The 25561-nt window shown below is 35.1% G+C and overlaps 3 protein-coding genes across 6 annotated transcripts in view; 1 reads left to right on the top strand and 2 right to left on the bottom strand.

Moving 5' to 3' along the window:
* Positions 1 to 22203, bottom strand: part of LOC138692828 (kallikrein-7-like) — a 189477-nt gene extending 167274 nt beyond the window's left edge. The window contains exon 1 of the transcript XR_011330143.1: positions 22090 to 22203. The gene's annotated coding sequence lies outside the window, so the exon portion shown is untranslated. The remainder of the gene's footprint in view (positions 1 to 22089) is intronic.
* Positions 1 to 25561, top strand: part of LOC138693158 (lachesin-like) — a 1789721-nt gene that overhangs the window by 978725 nt on the left and 785435 nt on the right. The window lies entirely within an intron of this gene.
* Positions 1 to 25561, bottom strand: part of LOC138693156 (uncharacterized) — a 297205-nt gene that overhangs the window by 264220 nt on the left and 7424 nt on the right. The gene's annotated exons all lie outside the window — the stretch shown is intronic.

Below are 25561 nucleotides of genomic sequence, written 5' to 3'. Positions count from 1 at the left end.
CTACTATTTTACTGCTACTACTACTACTCCTACTATTTCTACTAATACTATTACTACTCGTACTATACTACTCCTATTACTACTATTTCTACTAATACTACTACTACTCCTACTACTACTACTACTACTATTTCTACTACTACTACTACTACTATTTCTACTACTACTACTACTACTACTACCACCACTACTCCTACTACTACTATTACTCCTACTACTATTTCTACTACTACTACCACTACTCCTACTACTACTACTAATATTTCTACTACTACTACTACTCCTACTATTTCTACTAATACTACTGCTACTCCTACTACTACTATTACTCCTCCTACTACTACTATTTCTACTACTACTACTCCTACTACTACTACTACTACTACTATTTCTACTACTACTATTACCACTACTCCTACTACTACTACTATTACTCCTACTACTATTTCTACTACTACTACCACTACTCCTACTACTACTCCTCCTACTATTTCTACTAATACTACTACTACTCCTCCTCCTACTACTACTATTTCTACTACTACTCCTACTACTACTACTACTCCTACTACTATTTCTACTACGACTACTCCTACTACTACTACTATTTCTACTACTTCTACTCCTATTTTTACTCCTCCCACTACTACCACTATTTCTACTACTACTACTACTCCTACTACTACTACCACTACTCCTACTCCTACTACTACTCCTACTACTATTTCTACTACTATTGCTACTCCTACTACTACTACTTCTACTACTAGTACTAATACTGGTACTACTCCTACTACTAATACTACTACTCCTACTGCTAGTACTACTACTACTACTACTTCTACTTCTCCTACTACTACCACTATTTCTACTACTACTACTACTACTAGTACTAATACTGCTACTACTCCTACTACTAATACTACTACTCCTACTCCTCCTACACCTACACCTACTCCTACTACTACTACTACTCCTATTTCTACTCCTCCTACTACTACCACTATTTCTACTACTACTCCTACTACTATTTCTACTACTACTATTTCTACTAGTACTACTACTACTACTACTCCTACTACTGCTCCTCCTACAACTACTGTTTCTACTACTACTACTACTACTACTATTACCACTACTCCTACTATTTCTACTACTACTACTCCTACTACTACTACTCCTACTACTACTAATACTACTCCTACTACTACTACTATTTCTGCTACTACTACTATTTCTACTACTTCTACTCCTACTTTTACTCCTCCCACTACTACCACTATTTCTACTACTACTACTCCCACGACTACTACTCCTACTACTACTCCTACTACTGCTCCTCCTACTACTATTTCTACTACTACTACAACTATTACCACTACTCCTACTACTCCTACTATTTCTACTACTACTACTCCTACTACTAATACTACTCCTACTACTACTACTCCTACTACTAATACTACTCCTACTACTACAACTACTACTACTACTATTTCTATTACTACTATTTCTACTACTGCTACTACTCCTACTACTACTACTACTACTACTACCACTACTCCTACTACTACTACTATTCCACTACTACTACTAATACCACTACTACTACTACTACTCCTACTAGTCCTACTACTACTCCTACTCCTACTACTACTACTTCTTCTAATACTACTACTCCTACGTCTTCTACTACTACTACTACTACTACTATTATTACTGCTATCCCCTACTACTTCTCTTATAACTTACTTCTGCTTCATTCTCTGATTGAGGTTCTGACTGATATTAACATCTACAGTATTAACAGGCAGTACATCTCACTTGACGATATGGTAGAGGAAGAACAATTGGTTGAAGCGTAAGGAACCTCATGTCCAAGGAAGGAGAGGTTTTCATCATTACTCATAAGCAGGCTTCGGCCTAGGGACACAGAGTAACCATTATGAGGTTTAGAGTACACGGAGTATAAATGAATTCATGACCCGTGTGGACGGGTGACTGCAATAGCACAGGTGGGTTCGTAATGTGCATTACCGTTGTGTATATTGCTGCTTGGCTGTAGTACGTGTAGGCCTTACAGGCTCCGGCGTAGGAACACCTGATTGAAGGTTACAACTCATGTTAATATTTTAATGGTAGACATTTGTTGCCTACACTAGGAATGAACTGTATATACTGCATCTGTACAGGGTGAAATATATTTTATGCCTTACTATGACATTGTTTACATGTTGAGACACGAAGTAACGGCGCGCTCCATCTCCGACTCCAGTCGACCAACACAACACTATCGCCCGTGCGTTCTGAACTTCATGCGTTTCAGTGCCCAGGACCGAAGCCTACTCATAAGACAATATTCTTATCTTTTCGTGATAACGATATTTTAGACTGTTAATTTTGTTATTTTTATTTTCTTTTATTATTATGAAATTTTAACACCGTTTCCAAAGGACTGTAACTTTTCATATAATTAGCCATTTACCTAAATCTTCAATTCAAATCACAATTACAGTGAAGTAAATTACAATGAAACAGTTATTATTATTATTATTATTATTATTATTATTATTATTATTATTATTATTATTATTATTATTAGATTGTAGGTAATTATATTCATAACTTTAAATGAAGTGTGATAATAATAAAACATATAAAAATTATGAAATTTGAAATATTAATTTAAGTAGTGCAGTGTCTCAGTTTATACATATTTTATTTTATTAACATTAAGTTAGACTTTTAGACCTCCGGCGCATCTCTGACGGCAGTGTTTTGCCTGCTGATCCGGATTTCCGTTTGGATGTGGGTTCAGTTCCTTCTTAAATTGATTAACTCTTGGGTTTATTCTGGAATTTTCCTCATCTGTGGGGCGAATATAAGGTAATCCGTAACTAATCTAGAGCATTATCTCAATAAATACCATTTCGCTGTCACTAATTCCATCTACGCTAGGCTGTATAATAATGAACTTATTTGATACATCGTCCTTTTATCATCATCATCATCATCATCATCATCATCATCATCATCATCATCACCACCACCTTCCATCCAAGTGTTAAATCACGTGGTTCGTTACGGTCTCATGCCATCTCTTAGCCGGGCGTCCAATAGATCTTTTTCCTTTCGGGCGATACTGTAAGAGCTCAGTAGGGTTTCTTCGCCTAGCCGTTCTGTTTACACGATCTTTCGTTAAATAACCGACTAAAATACATTGTTGTTTTGCAAATTCTTAAGTTTATCACAGACAATAACAATAATGCTAGTTATGAAAAGATGTTGGTGAATGATTTTAGAAAAATCATTTTTGTTTCATTTTTTATGCCTAATGAAGTATTCAACGTGTCCAAATGCTGATATTATGAGTCACGCAAATGACCGTAAAGTTTAATATTTTGAGATTGATTGTCGTTAGGCTCTAATCTACAATGCACTGAGCCCAGAAGTCTCATTTCTGGGCACTGCACTAATATGCAAATTTTGCAGTTGTATCCTCAACCTCTAAATATCCATAGATCGAAATCCACCACCGGCGTTCTGGATGTGTTTCCACGTCACTTGACACGAATGCAAAGTAGGAAAACGTTGTCACAAAACAGACCTCAATATAGTGACAATACCCAATCAATCTGCTACAAAGGCCGTTATCCCGACAGCAAAACAGAGGCGAGGTGTCCTACAAATTGTGCTACTTACGTAGGCGAGTCACTTTCAATAACCCTGCCTTTTGTTACACTTCCCCGTGATTTACACGCACAATGTATTGCAGTGTATTTTGAATGTGCTCTCTGCATCTACATGCGTGTAAGTGAGCTGGTCAACCATTCAGAAATTAAGTTTATGATACTGATTATTTAAATAGGTTATTTAACGATGATCCATCAACTATATGGTTATCTAAAAACGATGTTGAGTAGTGATATTCACATGAGGCTATGCAGATGTATGGCTCTGAAAACTAAACACTCAACGTGTCAAATACAAGAAAAATGGGGAGAACCGAAATGAAATTTCCAAGATCAGATGCAGGTATACTCGACGAGATGAATTAATAACCATACAGTTAGAAATGAATACGGAATATTTTATATAGAGGCAGAAAAAAATAAACAGAAGACTTGGTTGATTCATGCTTTAAGAATATAACCTAGACGTCTGAACAGCCACCGGCGTGGCTCAGTCGGTTAAGGCGCTTGCCTATCGGTCTGAAGTTGTGCTCGGGCGCGGTTCGATCCCCGCTTGGGCTGATTACTTGGTTGGATTTTTTCCGAGATTTTCCCCAACAGTAAGGTGAATGCCAGGTAATCTATGGCGAATCCTCGGCCTCATGTCGCCAAATACCATCTCGCTATCATCAATCTCATCGACGCTAAGTAACCTCGTAGTTGATACAGCGTCGTTAAATAACCAACTAAAAAAAAAGACCCCTGAAAAAGCAAGCTCTTGCTTACAGACTCACTGAATGACGAGACTTCAGATTCCCAAAAGGATAGGGAGATGATAAACACGTGATCTGTGGATCTTTAACACTACCGTGCTGTTCATTATTATTATTATTATTATTATTATTATTATTATTATTATTATTATTATTATATTATTATTTACTTACTTACTTACAAATGACTTTTAATGAACCCGCAGGTTCATTGCCTTTTGATTAACCAACAAAATTAATTTTTCAGGAATTTGGTGTATCAAATCTAGAACAAATTTATAAACAAACATTGCTGATTTACTTCCATAAAAACCACAATAAATTTAAATTTGATCCTCACGAATACCATACGAGACAAAACTAAAGTTTCTTTCTAAATACTTCCAAATGCCACACAACTGCTGGATTAAAACACAGCAGAAATTTTGGACCCAAAATATATAATGCATTAATTAGAGCTTACTCTGAGCTAAGTACACTTAACACACATAGATTTAAGAAACAAATCAGATTAATTATTTAATTGTTTAAGCTAATTGAGTTAAAAATTGATACTCTTATATTTATGTACTTTTGTATTTTCTATTTGTATATAGACCCTATTATTACATGCTGTATGTATTTTACCATTTACTAACGTTATTGTGCTCAATGAACTCTCTTCATTTTGTGATATATTTTGTATAACTGATCTGAACTGCGCCCGAGCACGAGCTTCTGATCTTTCGGGCTGCAATGCCTAATGTAGCTCAAGTATAAAGTATTAAATAAATTAATTAAAATTAAAAATTGCCGCCCTCATATGAGCCTGCCATCTGTCCCTATCCTGCGCAAGATTAATCCAGTCTCTAATTACCATATCCCACCTCCTTCAAATCCATTTTAATATTATCCTCCCATGTATGTCTCAGTCTTCCCAAAAGTCTTTTTCCCTCCGGCTTCCCAACTAAGACTCTATCGGTCTTACTAATAAAAACTCTATATACAGACGTTTAACTGTCTTATACAATGAGTAGCTCATTTATACGTCGTGTGTAAATTCCTTACTAATAATCACTACATACGTCGCTTATAACAGTACAACTGTTACACAGCTACGTCATAGTTTCGTCATTACTTCGTTACGAAAGATAATAGAATATCTGAGGTTCTCTATTGCATCCAGTAGAGCGCTCTAGTGTGGCGTGTTAAGTATCGATAGTACAACTGGCTCTAATCGATTACCATACTATATTTTGGTCAAAGAGTACAAGCTACAGTAATATTATTCTTATTATTCTGTGCTCTTTGGTTTGTTCTTCTTTGGTTACTAGGCAACCATCATCATAAAATGACAGTCGATACGAACAGCTGTTAGAGGGGCGGCCATTTTTTTTCTATATGCAACGCTTAAACAAGGGGTTTCGTGTATATAACTACTGCAAAGTAATTCCCATTGTATAGTTACAGGCTGTTTATACGTCCATCGCTTCTGCATGGTTTATTAGTAAAGTTTTCTGTCTCAACTCTGTATAAGTCTAGTATAAAAACTATACACTGTTTATTAGTAAGACTGTACGTGCTACATGCCCTTCCCATCTCAAACGTCTGGATTTAATGTTCCTAATTATGTTAGGTGAAGAATACAATGTATTATTATTATTATTATTATTATTACTATTATTATTGTTGTTGTCATTATTATTATTATTATTATTATTATTATTATTATTATTATTATTATTATTATAGTATGTCGTTAATGATGTCACACCACACATTGACACTAAATCGCACTTGATGAGAACTGACTGCAATGGAATATGGATTTATCTGCTCCCAAGTGTGCTGGTTCTGTGTTTTAAAAACATCATCTCGTGTGAAAGTTGCTTCATCGGTGAACAACACACAGCTTGCAAACTGGGTATCACTGCGATTTCATACGAAAACCAAATGCACGTAGGCTAGTTCTCTCAGGCCCTAATGCTCCACTTTTTTAATTTCACTCTCTGATGACTGAGATTTCAATAAATGTACCTAAAAACAACAGACATTGACGAAACAATGCGCATAGCAACAACAAAAATTCACAATATGACAGTTACAACACTGAAGCAATGCAACGTCGGCGCCGTACGGTGCGAAATAGGATACACATTGATGAATGAAAGATGTTTGTTTTAATATCCTCTATCTACCATATTATTCTGTAACATAAGTTCTGGATCACCCTGTATAATCCATGACAGTCTCTTAGCTAAGAAGATTACTAGCGTGTTGTGATGTATTATTTTACACCAAAGTTCCCCTTAAATATCGCTACGGCACTACTTACAACTGTAATATCGGCATTTGTTCATATAAAAATGTATTAGGCCTCGTCTCTAAATAATCGTAGTATTTTAACATGGCATTTCAAGTGGAGATATAAATTTAGTCGAAGATTATACAAACGTTATGAACTTCATAGACGAGACAAGTGATGAATCTTTGTATTCTTGGCATCTAATTTACTTGTTTATTTATTGACGTAGACGTTGCGTGTAGTTAATAATAAAAAATTAGGACTTGATAAATTATATTAACAAGAAGTAGTAAGTTTGTATTAAGTGAAACAATATTTATCATCATCAAAGTCAGAGCGTGGTGAAATATTAACGCAGCATAGTCTGTCCTTTTTGACGTATTAACAACTTCTTGTACCAAACGATTCTACATAGGCTATGAAAGTACCACGACCTAAGTATTCTGACTCTCTCTCTCCCTGTCTCTCTGTCTGTCTGTCACCTCTAATACAGCATAACGCTTAGGTTCTGTTGTGGTTTCGAAGTTAACATTTTCCTCTTCGTTGAAGTTTCACTGTCTTTGTGGTTACTTTGTCTCTAAAGGAACGCAGAAGAATCTACCTACTACAATCAGTGATACTGTCAATTTCATTCAATGGATTAACCGAACAACAGACTTAATTAAGATTCAGGCAACTAACAGCATTTTATGAAACGGATCCGATGTTTGACTCCAGAGGGATTGTGTGAGATTTTTGCAATGCAAACCAGCAAGACTTGTTTTCTTTTAATATGGTACCTAAGACTCCCTTGTTCACATCATTTCACCGTTGCCCCATTTCCACTGTATCATCTTCTCATCAGCCATTAAGAACTTCTATAATTTTATTAATAGCCTATACTGTTGAAATGTGAAGTAGTAGGACTGTTCTTGGCGTTGTACTTTAAAAGTTTTCTATTGTGCTGAAGTCTCATCATAATATATATGGTCATAATTATTTGTTGAGACAATACAGAACATCTTACTATCACGTTTGGTACTATCGGTCAATTTTATTAATAGAAAAAAAAACAAATTAGAGTAGTCTCTTCTTTGTTACTATGTAGAATATATATATATATATATATATATATATATATATATATATATATATATTTTTTAAATAAGTCCTTTTCATATTAAAACCTAATACCTTATTTTTACAAAGTTCATTCTCTTTATTTATTTATTTATTTATTTATTTATTTACTTATTTGTTTATTTACTTTATCTATGTATTTATTTATTTCTATTTGTGTGCCGGACAACAGCCATAGGCAAATTATAGTTCATTTATAGTTCAAATGAATTATAGCCTATTTGGCATCTGGCTGTTGTCCGACACACAAATAATAATAAATAAATAATATACATATGTATATATAATAATATTGTATATGTAATAATAATAATAATAATAATATAATAGTAATAACAATCATATTTTTAATGTCACATTTAAACTTGTAATACTTATTCTTATACTTTTCGCTAAACTTCGCTTCTTCTGTTTCTCATATTGAGAAATAAGTAATTAAATATGTAAATAAGTAATTAAATAAATAAATAAATAAATAAATAGAAATTTTCCCATTCTGTATGTTTCCTGTAATTAAACGCCACAATATCGCATTTTTTTAGTCTATTTCATTGGACGTAAGAAATAAAAATTTGTGCTATATTATATTATAATATATTATATTATATTATATTATATTATATTATATTATATTATATTATATTATATTATATTAGTCCACACCTGTGGAGTAACGGTTAGCGCGTTTGGCCGCGAAACCAGGTGGCTCGGGTTCGAATCCTGGTCGGGGCAAGTTGAGGTTTTTTTCCGGGAATTTTCCTCAACCCAATTTGAACGAATCCTGGGTGACTTTCGGTGCTGGACCCAGGACTCATTTCACCGACATTATCACATTCATCTCATTCAGAGCTAACTAAACTAAGATGTTGATACAGTGTCGTAAAAAATAACCTAACCTACATTATAATAGTTTTGAATAATTTTGAACTGTGTTATGGTCTCAGTAAATCTGTATTAAACAATGAAACAACTTACGGTTTTTTCTTCAACATGTATTCAATTTCATGCATCAGTCCTTATGCTTAATATTTTTTAGCCTCTTCTCATGTAAGGTTATATCTCTTAAATTTAGTGCTTTGTATTTATATTGCCTAATTACATTTTCAGGCTTTTCTTCTTCTTCTTCTTCTTCTTCTTCTTCTTCTTCTTCTTTTTATTATTATTTATTATTATTATTATTATTATTATTATTATTATTATTATTATTATTATTATTATTATTATTATTATTATTATTATTATTTTAAATATTACAGTTATTAACATTCACGCAGCTGTAAGGTCAAGAAATAAGAGTAACCGAAAATGAACCTCATTCTTATGGTTAGGCCTCTAATTAGAAAGAATCTTATGCTATCCAAGTACTTGACCGATGACAGTAGTAGGCCACAATATTGTTTTCTGTAACGCAGTCCAGACTGATGGTCCGGGAATAGTAGAAAGATGTTCAGTGAATTTCTTTCTACCGTTTACCAGAGCAAGAATGATAATTGGAGTAATGATAGCTTGTTTCGCATGTGCTTTGTTTATATTTTGACACCCAGATCTTAAGCTATTTTATTCGTTAGGTTTATTTTAGCTAGGATAATGTTATTACATTATTAATTTGGCAAGTTTTTTTAAATGATTGTCTTATATTATGTCTGGTTTATTTCCTTATATTTTTCTATCAGATTTTATTGGAAAGTATTACAGTAACTAAATATGTCGTGCCATGATAATTTTGGATCATGTGAATATCAGTATTCCAGTACTGTTTCTCTCATTTGCTTGCATATTAATGCTGTATTAATTTACATACATTGTTACGTCTGATAACATATTCATGTGGTGCGAATGTAGAACATCCAGACACCGCAATCTCTATTGGTCCTTCAATTTATTATCATAGTATGCTCCTTCTTCTCCTTTCTTGAGAATGATTGCCATATAATTATCAGTTCATTTCTCGGTCTAATACAAGTAAGCTCTCCATCTCAACATTTAATTTACTGTTTTCTAGCCATCTGCAGGATTATTTCTTTCTCTGTAGTCATATTATCATTTTCGGTGATCTACTGATTAGCATCTGATGTTCTCAATTCAAATCCAGCCTAAGGTAATGGTTTTTAAAGGAAGATAAAATTCTTAGTGTGACTTACTCCCGGAGGGAAGTATAGCTCGGTTTCCATATCGTAGATTCACAACACGTAAGTGAACCTTGACCCTAATGGACAACTGTAAGCAAAATCTGTTTGTTATTTCTTGCTCACATTGAATTTATATGCTAAGTAACATCTTTCGATGAAAGCGTAGTTAAAGGAATATTACTATTATTGGGTAAAGTTTACAAGCCAATATCACGTACAACAGATTGGTCAGCCTTACGGGCTTTGAAGACAACAACTTTCATCAATTTCACTATGCTGCCATCTAGAGACTGCAAAAGAAGTCACGTTATAACTATCATTTGAATTGCATGGAGCAACTGTACTTCTAAAGGTCGTTACCAATCGACAGTGACGATCCTGGTGGTTGTTCTCTTCCACATGTTACTGTTTTTAACATGGGGATGGCGAATCTATTATATATGTGATCAGGGATACAAGGCACTCGGATACTTGTTAGTCATTTGTTTGCCTGTTCCTTAATTCTTATTTCGGTAAGAGGACTCGTTTTATTCATCGCTAGGGGCGCAGTAAACGTCGACAAAATTCAAATGAGAGAATTTGTATTCTTGGTTCCAGGGAAATACTCGTCTTTTAAGAAAACACTTGTATTTTTCTTAGACGAATATTTTTCCTGGCCTGAAGACACAAAACAAATGAAGTAAAGATCACGGTATTAAATTACTATAATTTCTATAACATGTGACAAACGATATAATCGATTAATTAACACTTGAATCGATGCTGTACTAGAATAAATAGCATTAAAAAAAACTCGCTATTTTGATTGTAGTGCACATTTCTTGCTCACCTGGCAGTGGAAGAGAGAAAGGCGTCGAAACATTTCTTGCGCCCTTGATGAGAGGAACATTGAAATGCGCAACGACATTAAAGAGCCCTCCCTGTATTTGATATTACCCTATTACTGTGGCCCAAGGGATGAACAGTATCGCAAGTAGTCTGTTGTAGGTTTGTTGGTCATCAGTTTGTGGTTAAATTAAAACTATAGGCCTACCAACTTTCAAGCATAATGCGCGAGTCACGTGCAATTGTTTACAACTTCCACACTCCTGCATTTACACGATAATCTACAGGATTAGAGATGATCGCATAACTTTCGTCTTATTATTATTATTATTATTATTATTATTATTATTATTATTATTATTATTATTATTATTATTATTATTATTATACAGAACACGGTGCTGTAATGGTTATCATTCCCACCTTTCATTCGAGAGATGTGCTTCGATCCCAGGGGCTGGCTATCTGACTTGGGGTTTTCGTGGTTTCCCCAGTCTCCCCAGGCGAATGCTGGGATACTACCAAATGCAAGGACCATGACTCGACTCCTTCCTAGTCCTCGTTACCCTTTTATCATCTATTCTCATCTATCTTCCAATCATCTCCCCGCGACAGGCCTGCCACCTGTACGATGGAGTACCACACTCGGTAAGACTGTAGCCTGTGGGTACGATGGTAAACTACTACATATAATGTTGAAAATGCCGTTAAAATATTAATAATATTGTTGTTATTGGTCTATTATTATTATTATTATTATTATTATTATTATTATTATTATTATTATTATTATTATTATTATTACAAGAATAACAATCGTAATAATTTTTTATATTTTTTGGTTGGTGAATGGATGAAAAGTTCGGGGCAGAAGAAGGTACCAGATGATATACAACATTAATTAGGTATTCAGAGCTAAAGTGGATCAAATCCATGAGTCGTAGTTTTCAGATAATAGGACTTAAAGTTAACTTGCTCTAGTGGATTATCTAATTTGACTAGCAATAATTTTATTGCTCAATTCTAAAATTCTACATTTATAAAATATGAACAATTGTAATGTTAATTGATGCAACGCTTTGGTGACTCGATCCACTATGGCTCAGGACATCGTGAACAAATAATAATCTGAGCCAAAGTGACTGGTGTCACCTACCGGCGAATGCGTGGAACTAAGACTTGATCCATTACCACTCGAAAAAGAACTTCAGATAATCAGAAAATGAATTAAACTCAATTTATCCACTTTAGCTCTGAACGCCTCATATATGGATCTATGCGGAGATTAAAAGGAAGACGAAAAATTGAAGAATGCCGGGCTTGCACTGAAAAACACCTGTTCTTGCGCAGAAAAGTACGAATGAATTAATTAATTTGCGTTTACCCCTATAAAATAACGTCACATCGTCGTTATTTTTATGAAACCTCCTATATGACAGTGCAGGGAATAATTTTTCAGGACGAAGAAAAAATCTTCGATGATGTCATTTATGTTCGTCATATTCACCAAAGTTTTCTACCGAATTATTTCATATTCTGACGTACGCCCAATGAATTTTAGAGTCCACACCTGTGGAGTAACGGTCAGCGCGTCTGGCTGCGAAACCAGGTGGCCCGGGTTCGAATCCCGGTCGGTGTAAGTTACCTGGTTGAGGTTTTTTCCGGGGTTTTCCCTCAATCCAATACGAGCAAATGCTGGGTAACTTTCGGTGTTGGACCCCGGACTCATTTCACCGGCATTATCACCTTCATATCATTCAGACGCTAAATAACCTAGATGTTGATACAGCGTCGTAAAATAACCCAATAAAAATGATTTTTAATTAATTGTTTCTTCCTCCTAAAACTTATTTTCTGTACTGTCACATAGGAGGTTTCATAAAAACAACGAGGACATTTATTATGACTATACTCCAATTGTGTCTATTTTAATTTTTCGATTTTCTGAGAAAGGTATACAAGTTTTAATTTCAACGGCCAGTCTCCATAAATTTATGGGTTTTTGAACTTCCATTTAATTCTTCCACTTTTCCTCTTTAAAATGGTACAAGTATATACTAAAATTATATCAATTTAACTTTTCATATTTCTAAGTAAGTTTTATTTTAACACGAATTTTCCGTAAGTCTTTTTTTCTTTCACACAAAACGAACCTTTCCTCAGCTTCTATTTAATCTAGAAAGCTGAAATTTTCAGGAATTGTTTATTTAGATGTTTTACATATAGGCCTACTGAAACATTGCTTTTTAATTTGTTAAATTTGGATATGTTACAGGGTCAATGTACTGAAAATCGTTGAAAAAATAAACGAATTGAGAAAAATTATTCTTCTTGTTATTCTTTAGTCAACTGTCCGAAGACAGGTCTGAACCTCAGAAGTGATACCAAAAAGGCACCACTTATAAGACAACTAGGCCAGGAGATAATGGGGTAGAGGAGTCAGTCCCTTTTCTCCCTCCATTGCATACATCGCCGACTAGCTACATATTACACTAGTCACACTTCAGATACATACAAACAATTTGTTCTTCCTCTGACACATATCGTCAAGTGCCTAATAATAGATGTACATATCAGCCAGAACCTTCTTATTAAGGAAATAAATCTACTGTTTCAGCATGAAGTCAAGTTATGTGTTCGTGTGCTGTGAAAAATATCAGCTGTCTGGCTTCAACAGTTTTTTAGAATACATAATTTCACGTCATGATAGACAATTTCGTGTCCTCTTAAACTTTATAAATCTTCTCAGTACACATTTCTGCCACGCATGTATATAATTATATAGTACAGTAGCGTGCAGAGTTTTTTAATGTGCAGTCATATATAATTTGTGCAGTAATAAACCAATATGTGCAGTAATAAAACAATTTTTGTGTAGTAATAAAAGTTAAAAGGCAACAACGGATAACAAGTGAAAGCAATAGTCTTGTATTCATGGAAATTTGCATTGTATAAGTTACAGACAGTTACAATAAATAGAAAAATACAAATGAATCGTGGATTGCAGAAGCAGCACATGTCACTATGTATGGCGTATTGACGTGTGTTGCTTCTGCAATCCCCGATTCAAATAATTTAAACAATTGTAGCATAATTATGCAAAATTGATGTAATAAATTAATTCGTAACAGACAACAGTATCTTAGAATTTTGGTGTCGGTTTGTGCAATAATAAAAATTTATTAAAAAACTCTCGTAGCGTGTACTACTACAGACGTGGACAAATTATTACACTAAATTAATTACATGAGCAACGAAGATGTATTTATCGGTAGAAATAATGAACAAATATATATTTTGCACAGATATAATGAACAGAAAATTAAGTCTTGAGGTTACTAATATTTTTTAAACATTCCTTTATTCTTTATTAACAGGTTGATTTTGTCAGGGATGCTGGAAACCAAATTTAAAAGGCATGATGGGACCGATAAGCTAATTTTCTACTACTGACAATTAAAATTTATTTCATGTGCCGTCTATGCTTAGGGGAGAGTCGGGTAGCATCGGACATCGGGTAATATCGGACAGTGAGTTTCTTTCATCTACCACACGATGATAGTACCTGATTGACATGGTTACGTTTCTTTGATGTCGCATAGAGAAACGTAACCATGTCATTCAGGTACTACCATATGGTGGTAGATGAAAGAAACGCACTGTCCGATATTACCCGATGTCCGATACTACCCGAGTCTCCCCTATCCTTATTTAACAAGTATATTGGTTGTACAATATTTGTTACATAATATATCAATTGAACGTTTTCGGCTCTATAAAGCCATCATCAGAAACAAGTAAGCCCATATGTATGATATAAGTACACAGTATATTGCCGTACAAGTAAACTCAAAACATAATAAACATGCTTCTGGGTAAAATCGATGATTATATGGCGATAATTACATTATAAATACAAAGTGGCTATGTAGGCCGTATTAGAATGTTAAAATTGTTAATGATAAAATTACATAAAATACTTTAAATTATTATAATCAGGAGTGATAGTTGTTCAGTTTGATGCCTGTGTGGATTTATATAATTTGGTAGTAGCTGGAGCAACAATATAATGAGTGTAGCGGATGTGTTCTTGAACTCACTGAAGACAGAAGGCAACTTGTTTCTGATGATGGCTCTATAGAGCCGAAAACGTTCAATTGATATATTATGTAACAAATATTGTACAACCAATATACTTGTTAAATAAGGATAAGCATAGACGGCACATGAAATAAATTTTAATTGTCACTAATGGAAACCAAAGTTTTACACTTTCTTTGAATGTCAGCATCATTTAGCCAGATATCAGACAGTGCTTTAATTAGTCCATGTTTTGTTGTAAGCCTCTTTTTGTTCACTTTCTTCTTCAGTATAGATCACAAATTTTCAATTTAGTTCATGTCCGGTCTTCTTGCAGGCCATGGGAGAATATCTTGTGCAGTATATAATTAAAACACCAGTAGTACCAACATAACCAGAAAAAAATATACTTAACCATTGAAAAATATATCACAAGATGTAAACAATCATATTTACAACAATAGAGACTCTGTGAATTTTACTGATAGTTGATATGACGAATTATATTGTTTCCAAGAAAACGTTTTAGTCTAATAATTTATCCACGTCTGTATATGGCATGATACGATTGATCAATTTTGTGCTGTGAGATAACTAACAGCGATTGCGTACTTATTCTTTATATAAACAGAGATTAAATGTTTTGTACAGAAAAGTCCATATGATTGCATAACACGGGGCAAACGGGTACTACCATTAGTCTAAATTTCTAGCGCTACAGTGTAGTTGCAGGGAGGGAAATGGGAGCGGGAGCTACATCCAGTCCACAAATCATAAATCAGTATGGTCATCGTCCGCTATCTGTCGGATTACAGGCGCACGGCGTGCTGGAACGCCAGCAGCCAGTTGAGGAAATTAATTAGCGGGACAAGCGAGCATCGGGTTGGAGGGAGGCTGTATTGACTGACAAGTGACGAGCGAGTGCGCGGCGGGATCTTGACAGCTGAAACTCTCATACATCATGGTGGCTGCGCGGGCCAACAGCCCAGAGATATCTGCCGACCAGCTGAGGGTGGCAGTGTCTGCTAAACCGCAGCCTTGCGCCCGCTCTGGAGGTCGGTTCTAGTATTCAGACAAGAAAAAAAGAGTCTTGTTAGCTCTGAAACTAAAACAAAAACGAGCTTTGGAGATGAATATCCAATAAAAACAAGACTCGTTCGAGATAATTACTCTTTCAAACAAAAATCTCTTTTCCAATATCTCGGTTGCGATGTTCCGTCCTGGTATTCTATGTAATTATGTTGATATTTCTGTTAGTTGTAACACTAAAACAAAGACATACATCTTTGGAGGTTAATAACCAACTAGAACAAAAATCACAAGAGTTAATTAGGCCTACTATTCAAAACAAAATTTTCAATGGTAATGGAGTTTCGTTTCTGACATTATACAATTTTCTTAGGATGTCTGTTAGTGCTCACGTTAAAGCCGAAAGAACCTACTTCAGAGGAAACTAGACAATCAGACCAAAAGTACAATACGAGAACCTTGTTCTTTATAACAATAATATTATCTCCTCCTATCTCGGTTTCGTGGTTTCTTTTCTGGCATCCTATACAATACATATAATTTTTTTATAATATTAAAAGATAAGCAATGAACTTCAAAGGTAAATATTTAAATGAGAACAGAAACCACAATATATTAATTATCCTTTAATACAAGAATCCCAGTATAAAGCCTTGGTTTTTCTGAACCGACGCATGCGACGTGCGAGATGCGAGGTCCGCCTCGCACACATCCGGGCTACACGAGAGATAGTGAGTGGTTTCTCTAGTTGCGAGGTGCGCAGACCTCGCATCTCGCAGTTATAGAAACCACTCACTATCTCTCTCGTGTAGTCCGGATTTGTGCGAGACGGTCCTCGCACGTCGCATGCGTCGGTTCAGAAAAACCAAGGCTTTAGTGTTTCGGCGGGAATGAACTTATTATTGTATGTCGTATAATTTTAACATATCCTTTTTTTATGAAGTTAGAACAAAAGCAACCGTCTTCAGAGATACTAATATGAATCTCATCTACGAAGTTTCTCGTTTGGAATATCACATAACTATTTTTTTGGTTATTTATTTTACTCCTAATGTTAAAACAGAGATGACAACTAAAAAAAAATAAGTATGTAATGTCATGTTGAACATCACGATTGGAAACTTTCTTTTCTGCCATTCTATATAATTTACTTACCATTTCTTTTATTTCTAACGTTAAAACTAAGCAACCTTTTAAATACAAAGTAAGTAATTTTATTTTGAATATCTCTGCTAAAAATTTATTTTCTGATATTCTAAAATATTACCTTAATATTTATTTTATTTATAACATTAGAAAGAAACAACCATACGATTCTTAAAAAATAACTTATTTCGTTTCCAACATTCAGCTTTAATAAGTTGAATAGTATTTGTTGTAGGCCTGAAACTAAAAGAAAAACAACGATCTTCATAGATACCTAACCAACTGAGACGAAAATAGCTCTTTAAAATAAGAAATAATTTAAAATATCTTAACTAAGATAGGCTACATGTTACAAATATCTCGTAAAATCATGCTTATTCATCTGTTTTTCTGAATTCAAAATAAAAAGAATAAATATATGCTGTATAAACATACATATGAGAGAATAACCAAATATTTATTATTCTGACTCAAGATTCATGTGTCTAATAGCTCTGTTCAAATTTCTCTCTCGTAATATTAAAACAAACCTTCTTCCTTTTACATATCCCTAAAATTGGGCCATCAGTAACGATACTTAGAGATAAATTCTAACGTAGTAATAGCATAAATCATTATATAAAATTACGCTTGAATAAGGGATCATGTTTCTAACATCACGAGTATAAATTTTAAGTCTCATCACTCCATAGTTTGTTGTAATAGATGAATGATGAGACAATTTCCGAGAGAAAATATCTTCGTAATTTCATGCATGCTCTGAAGACGAAAAAAAATAATAAAATAAAAGTCATATTTATAATCTCTTGGCTGCGATGTTTCTGTCATAAAATTCGACTACATATGTATAGCGAAGAAAAATATTCTAACTGCAAATTCTGAATTTAAAGTGCAATGATAGTTGAAAGTACTAACAGTTACCCTTTGAAACTAGAATTTTATTTTCGATGTTTGAGCTGCAGTATTTCTGTACTATAATTTAAACTGGGAGAAAGAAAAGATTTCACAGTACCGAAACCAAGCAAAAGTATCTTCAGATATAGAGCGTATTCCGAATCTCAGCGCTGAGCAATCTGATGGCAACACGGTGTTCCGAATTTCAGCGATGACGTCCGATGTTGCACCGGTTCCATCAACTTGCAGAGGTGATGGCAGTATCCATCAGCCGCCATCAGTGAATCTGATTGGTTCTTGTATAGGGCGGGAATTAGCAGACGAATGACATCGTGCACTGTAGTGTCATGGCGGTGTGTTCTGCTTTGGTTCTGCTGTATTGTTTGTAATGAGCACAGCGTAAAAAAATATGTTAATGACTTACAAACGAACGCACCAGTTATTACTACTAATTCAAAAAATAAATTGTTGATGCTGTCTGTTCTTTGAGCGAGATGACAGTATGGAAATTTCGCAAAATCTTGGGACCGTAGCATAATAATAAGTTGTACAGCCGCCATGATAGCCATTGAACCTCCCAGCAGTTTTGTTCCTATTCTGCTGCAACGTGACGTCATTGATGTTCATCGGTCCAGTGAGATTCGGAATACACTGATAGGCTACATAATTATTTAACAAATAAGAAAACAAATAATAATCTAAAAGAACCTACAATTAGTTACTTTATTATTATTATTATTATTATTGTTAGTATTATTATTATTAGTATTATTATTAATTTAATTTAATTTAATTTCTTCCTGTAACCACTAAAGGTTGCCATCGACAAAGAGTACCATGATACAATAGAGTAAAAGCCTTGAAGCTTAGTGATAAATTGTTGTTAGAGTGAAAAATAAACAATTTGAATTATATTGAAACACATGATGTTAAACAAAGTAACGTCAAGGAGATGCGAATTAGTCATGGTCCATATGTATGATGCCTGAAAATAGCTATTGAGCCTTTGAGTGCTGCAATTGTTAGATCTCTTAAAATACTTTTATGCAGGCCAAAAGATTTACAGAAGTCGACTAGGAACCGGGGTATGGTCCCACGGGCTCCTATCATTAGTCCCGTAATGACGATGGATTCCAGATGGTATTTGTCCTTATAAAAACTGATCGAAGATTCATATATATTCCTTTTTTCCTCGTGTACTTCTTCTGGCTGGTGTTCGTGCGATTCGAATCTCACAGTAGGGTCTGTGATGTAACCTTCAAGAGAGGTAGGTTTAAATGCAATGTCAATTCTTCGATTACTGCCCTCACTGGATATGCCGTGTACTTCTTCATATACTGAATAACTTTTGTTCCTTAAGGCAGTTGCTATTATAGATCTTACTATATGATGCCGCGTATTTCGTAGAAGTTCACCGTGTGGACAGGCCCCCAGGACATGGGCAAGGGTTTCAACCTCCCTGTCGCAACGTCGACAGAGGTTATTGCCCGAAGACCTGCTAGGTACACTACACACAGCTGACACGTTCGCATTCATCTTGATTGCTTCCCTCCACTCACTACAGGAAAGACCCTTGTGATTCCGGATCCACTTATTGGCCGGGGTATATTGTTGGTATAATAGCACGCCTTTGCCTTTATGTTTTTTCTGGCTCCAGTTCTCAAACGCTTTTTCTCTTAATACTTGCCGTACCTTTCGCGTATCTACAGTGCCGTACTTGTCCAAAATATTTGCTGATTCGGTGATATTGAGTACTGTGAGACTGGATGCAATTTCTTGGGATAATTTCCTTGTAGCATGTAGGAAGGAATTATTGGATTTAAGCAATATCTTACATATTATTATTTTTTTATTCTATTATTATTATTATTATTATTATTATTATTATTATTATTATTATTATTATTATTATTATTATTATTTAGTCTCTACGTAACTTATATTTTCGTGAAAATTTCTAAGTCATTATTTTTGCAGGACCACATCAATTCTGAGGTATTCATTCGTACACTGATTATATAAAAGTAATACTAGACATATTCTCAGCCGATGATAATAATAATAATAATAATAATAATAATAATAATAATAATAATAATCATAATAATAATAATAATACTATAGACTGACATACAGTAAAACCGTTCCTCGATCTATTATTGCATGTAAACTACTTCAAATTCGGCGAAACAAGCATGCCGCGAGCAGTATCGTCCCCTTTATCAAAGTTAAAGTCGCAATTTATCACACGTTATCACAAAATTGCGTAATAATCTCTTGGACGCACGAGGTTATTTCACCCACGGACTCTCTGAAGGCAAGTAATTTCCTTATTCTGTAACGCAGTATTCGATTGCGTTGTCCTTTAAATGGATTCTGTTTTGTACGAAAGATAAATAGACTATCCATGTATTGAGTCTGTAAACCGAAGTGATGTAGGAACTCTGATCATACCGAATTACATGCAGGAAAGTTTCGTTTTCATAATAATTATATATATTTGAGAAAAAGATACACACATGCCCAAATAATGACCCTGAAATAAATGTAAGAATAAATAAGGATGAAATGTGGACCGGGCTCGGAGTGCTTTACCCCATTTTTGCATCAACCTTCTAAGCTGGATACATTTTGTTATATAGGCGATTATGTGGGGTGTTCTTTCACCCAACTGATTTATTGAGATACCTAATAAATATTTCTGGTCCTTTTATTAAGTAGGCCTATATTTATTCGCAAAAGAATAATAGGACAGTAAATGAGCCTCAATAATGAACATTGTTGTAAAACGAAGACTATCAATAATGGTAATTAGCAACAATGTTTACAAACAGCAGCCATTTTGTTTGTGGTATTCCGAGTTCGATCTCGGAATATTTTTTCATTGTATAGTTGAGAAGTAGGGAAAAGCAAAATAATGCAATGAAACCATCCTGTTACAATTATCCGAATTAAATTATATACTTATAGTGCATGTTGGAGTAAGTTCCTGAGCGTAAATTTAATTCATATAATGTATGCAATTTACAGCACCATTAATTGTAAAGTAAATTACATAGGTAGAATATCCGCTCTCAGTGGGATATTCTACTGGGATTTAAAACTGTTTAGGCCTATTACTGAAGAAATGGTTAGGCTTTTCGTTTCTATTTTAGGTGGTTTTTAGATCCTAGTCTAAATTTTATTCTCTGTCAACAGAAGCATCGGCCTATTTTTGTATTCGGCGTGATATCCATATCGACCTGCGCAGTTTTATCTTGCTTTTGAATTAAAAAAAAATAGCTTTTTATTTCATACGTTGAGTAACTGCCATCACAGTGGTTAAATATCAGCAAACCCACAGCAGGCATATTAACTAGAAGCACGCTGTAACTTATCGGGAAGTTTTAGTAAATAAAAAATGAGGGGAGGTAAATTTTACTGCTCACTTGTTCATACTAGTTCATTTGGTAGCTGAAACGTAAAGAGAACTTTAAATATATATCATAAAAGTATGCGTGTTCGCATATGCGTGGCAATTAAATCTGCACGAAGTCGGTGGGAGGCATCGACCGCCCGTTGGACAGGTAACTACTGCAGGTCCTCGGGTAAATGCATCAGTACCACAACAGAAACGTGAAGGGTTTCTTTTCAGTAGTCTCTTATTTGTCTCTTTTTTATTAGTTAATATTTTATCATTAAGTCTTTAGCGATCGAATGACTACTGTGATTTGCATTAGATCTGAGGTCCGCAGGTTCAAACGGAAGTGTGTTCAATCAATGTTTAAGGACTCTAAACATCTTTGGTGATCAGGAGGGTTAAAAAAAGTATTGATTATAGGTTACGCTGCATCGTACGTAGAGCTCTGTGTCTGCAAAATGCTTGTATATGTTGTGCGCGATCGTCAATTTAGGTCGGATGACTTCCTGAACGAATGACTACTGCGTTCGACTCCCGCTTACACTTATCAAGATTTCTGACACCACCATTATATTTATAATGGAAAAGAAACGGTTTTGCTGAAAGAGCTGGGGCTCTCAGGATATTATAGGAAAACTACATGGTTGCTGAACTTAGGTTCTAGAGTGAATTAGTTGTGAATGAAATTATACTTGATTTATTAAATAATATACAAAATATTACACAACGAGTTACTTACATGGTATCTCTCTTGTAGGAGCTGACGCCATTACAATCCTGCCTTCGACTTGCTTCTTCCTTAGACTCTATCACTGACTGTATCACAGTCTGTCACCCATCTTCTCACCAAACACTTTTTATGTTCTCTTATCGGTTTCCCGGCAGGAGTACCACCCACGCTATCCAACAGGTGAGATGGACTTTAAACCCCTTTTGATTATACGTGCTTAAAGATGTCGTCTTAATCAAACATGTTACAATTAATTCGATTCAGTGAAATACAGTGATAATTCGCTTTGATGAGAGTACGCGTAAGAAAAGAGTTCGAACAATGCGTAATTTAATTTAACCAAAAATGCATGCTTTGTTCCACTGGACCAATGCGATTATTCCAGCAGTGATTTGTGGCGTAAGAATACTTTTATCGTAGGCAGTGATTTGCCGCACGCGCGACAAAACTCTATAACTCTGGTTAAGATCTATTTACTTCACAAGCTGGAATTGTACTACATTTCTGCCAAAGACCATGTATTCCGCTGACACTGTTCCTGGACTGTTTCAGATTTGACACTGCACAGGAAATCATGCTACAGGGCGTTCTTTAGCCCTGGGGCATAACATGTGCACGCGCGGATAGTTACTGTAGCTATAGTCCACTCCGTATGAATGAACTCATAATAGAATTTACATTTACAGGATTACTTGTGTTTCAAATTAATTAACTCGGAACAAATATTAAATTTACAACAAATATCATTATCAATTAAGTCAAACATAATTTCCCCAACTTCTGAATTCAGTTGCCTTATTATCTGTTCATTGTTGGATTTCTGTTTTGGCATTCTGATACAACCTCACGTCACTCAAACAGGTCTACTATTGAGGAGAGTCGGATGTTCACTCTCTCTGCTCTTTACAGACAGTAGAGATACCCGGGGCCCGTCTGTCAAAAAAAAGGTACTTTTTTTTTAAATTTTAACACTTTTAACGTTTTAATTTTAGAAAAATTTATAGCGAAAATTGGTAGTTCTGTAGTTTAACCAAAGAATGTTGACGAGAAACCTACAGCAGCCACTTCCGATACGGCTCGTCCCTTGGCGCACATACTTTGGAAACCTATATGAATCAGTGACGGCTGATTGGCTGAGGCAAGTGAGGCCGGGCCTCAGTCACTCTGCTTCCTTAAACTCAAAATTTTAGTGGTTTTTAGTCGTATATAACATATTATATTAGTTATTCAATGAAGCGTATAGAGTTGCAGAAGTAGAAAATTTCGTGATGACTATAGACCTGTCTTGCAGTAAAACTTTTCCTGAGGCCAGGATCGCTCGTGCCGGGTCTAGTTTCTACATTTCGTATGTTTCCATGAGTTTTAAGGTTGCACTCGGAAAGCTGAAACTGAGGCACATTTCTTGTGGCCTCGTTGCCTAGCAGATATTCCCCCACCCATCAGCCTTCACTTCTCCCATTCAGAACCCGGTCTTTTGTCAATGCCGGTCTCAAGTGTCGGTTGGGATGAGAATAACAGTGGTGAATCGTCGTGTGGTCCACTGTGGTTATGTGTTTCGGGAAAATAGAAATCGAAAGAAATACGAGAAATAATGATGATAATTGTAATAAATTCATTGTAAGAGTATCGTTATCGATAGGAAACAATATTGAAAAAGGAAAGTTTTAAGACCTACGCCATCACTGACAATTTTTCAGAAAGATAATCTTAAAACGCGAGCTTTCAATGCATCCTGGTGTGAGTAACATAAATGGATCTTTGGTAATGCGGTGCGAAATAAACTTTTCTGTTGGTCGTGCTTGTTGTAGTCAAAAAACAAAACAAAGCAAACAAAAAAGAGAGAGAACAGTGTGTCTACTGAAACTTCAGCGATCTGAAAAATATTTGCAGGGGAATTTCAACACATGCTTCTTCAGTTGAGAATAATATTCGTTGCTTTATAAAATTTAATTAAAGCCTACTGAAATTAACTCATAGCATAGCAACTTATTTGAAGATTGATATATTATTTTTCATTAATAATAATAATAATAATAATAATAATAATAATAATAATAATAATAATGGTCCACACCTGTGGAGTAACGGTTAGCGCGTCTAGCTGCGAAACCAGGTGGCCCGGGTTCGATTCCCGATCGGGGCAAGTTACCTGGTTGAGGTTATTTCCGGGATTTTCCCTCAACCCAATATGAGCAAATGCTGGGTAACTTTCAATGTTGGACCCCGGACTCATTTCACCGGCATTATCACCATCTCATTCAAACGCTATATAACCTAAGCTGTTGATAAAGCGTGATAAAATAACCTACCTACTAAATAATAATAATGATAATAATAATAATAATAATGATAATAATATAGTAGTAATGTAGTAATAATATAAATCATAATAAAGTATCATCAGTAATAAATATTTTGTATGAAAAGTATTCTGTTTAAACTACTTACTACAGGCCTCACCGAGGATTTCGGTCACCAGCCGCTATTGATATGAATATTCTCCCCATTTCCTCAGTTTCTTTTTAAGTGATGAACTGATCAATGTAGATGTTGAAAAGCCTCAGTGATTGGCTATAGCTTGCTTAAATTACTCCATCTCTTATTGGGGAAATAACGTATTAATTAAATGGCGTAATGTGGGACTTGATCTGTGCTAGGATAGGACCTATTTTTAATCCGATGGGCAGGGTTTCCGAGCGCGGCATCTCGAGTGGAGCTGTGCATCACTTCCTCAGTTTTAACCCCCATTTCCGTGAGCGTGTTTCTCGGCGGTTTATTCTGCAGCCCTCATCCTAAGAATTACGAGCGACTTTAACGGCCGTCGTGCGTGCAGCCGTAGTGACAGCGCTGCTGTGCATGCCACTGCTGCGAGAAGTGCTGCTAATCCTGAGTGGAACGTCTTCCGATGTAATGCCGGCCCTCCGACCGGCCATTACCCCGCAGTTCAGTGCCTCCTATTAATTGATATAACGACGACACGTTAAGTTACAGCGAAATGAACCGAGCTGTGCCATACACCGCATCTCGCTTTATTGATACAAGACGGGAAATCCTGCCATACAGGCTACGATATAATGTTACCGTCGTTGGGATATGATATTAATAATAAAATTCGTTTGCTGCTTTGTTTCTTTTGGACTCCGAGTCTCTACCTAAGATATTGTAAGATATTTTATTGCCATTATACCTACCGTGTTCAACATCTATTTTGACGATATATTGAAGAACTCTTTCCAGAATATAGGAGGGATGGCAGTAGGAGGAAGAAGAATAAAGTCCATTATATTTGCTGATGATATAGCGTTGTTAGCAGAAGAGGAGATGATATTAAGGAATATGCTACTGGAGCTAAATAACAGCTGTGAGCAATATGGCAAGAAGATAAATGCAAACAAACGAACATATTGGACAATGGTGTAATATGTTTTAGTAACAAGTATTAGTAGAAACAGTGTGTGTTCGATATAAGTGTTCGGCGAAT

This window comes from Periplaneta americana, chromosome 17 (genome assembly GCF_040183065.1).
Source record: "Periplaneta americana isolate PAMFEO1 chromosome 17, P.americana_PAMFEO1_priV1, whole genome shotgun sequence".
NCBI classification, from domain to species: domain Eukaryota; kingdom Metazoa; phylum Arthropoda; class Insecta; order Blattodea; family Blattidae; genus Periplaneta; species Periplaneta americana.
This window is presented reverse-complemented; position numbering and strand designations above follow the sequence as displayed.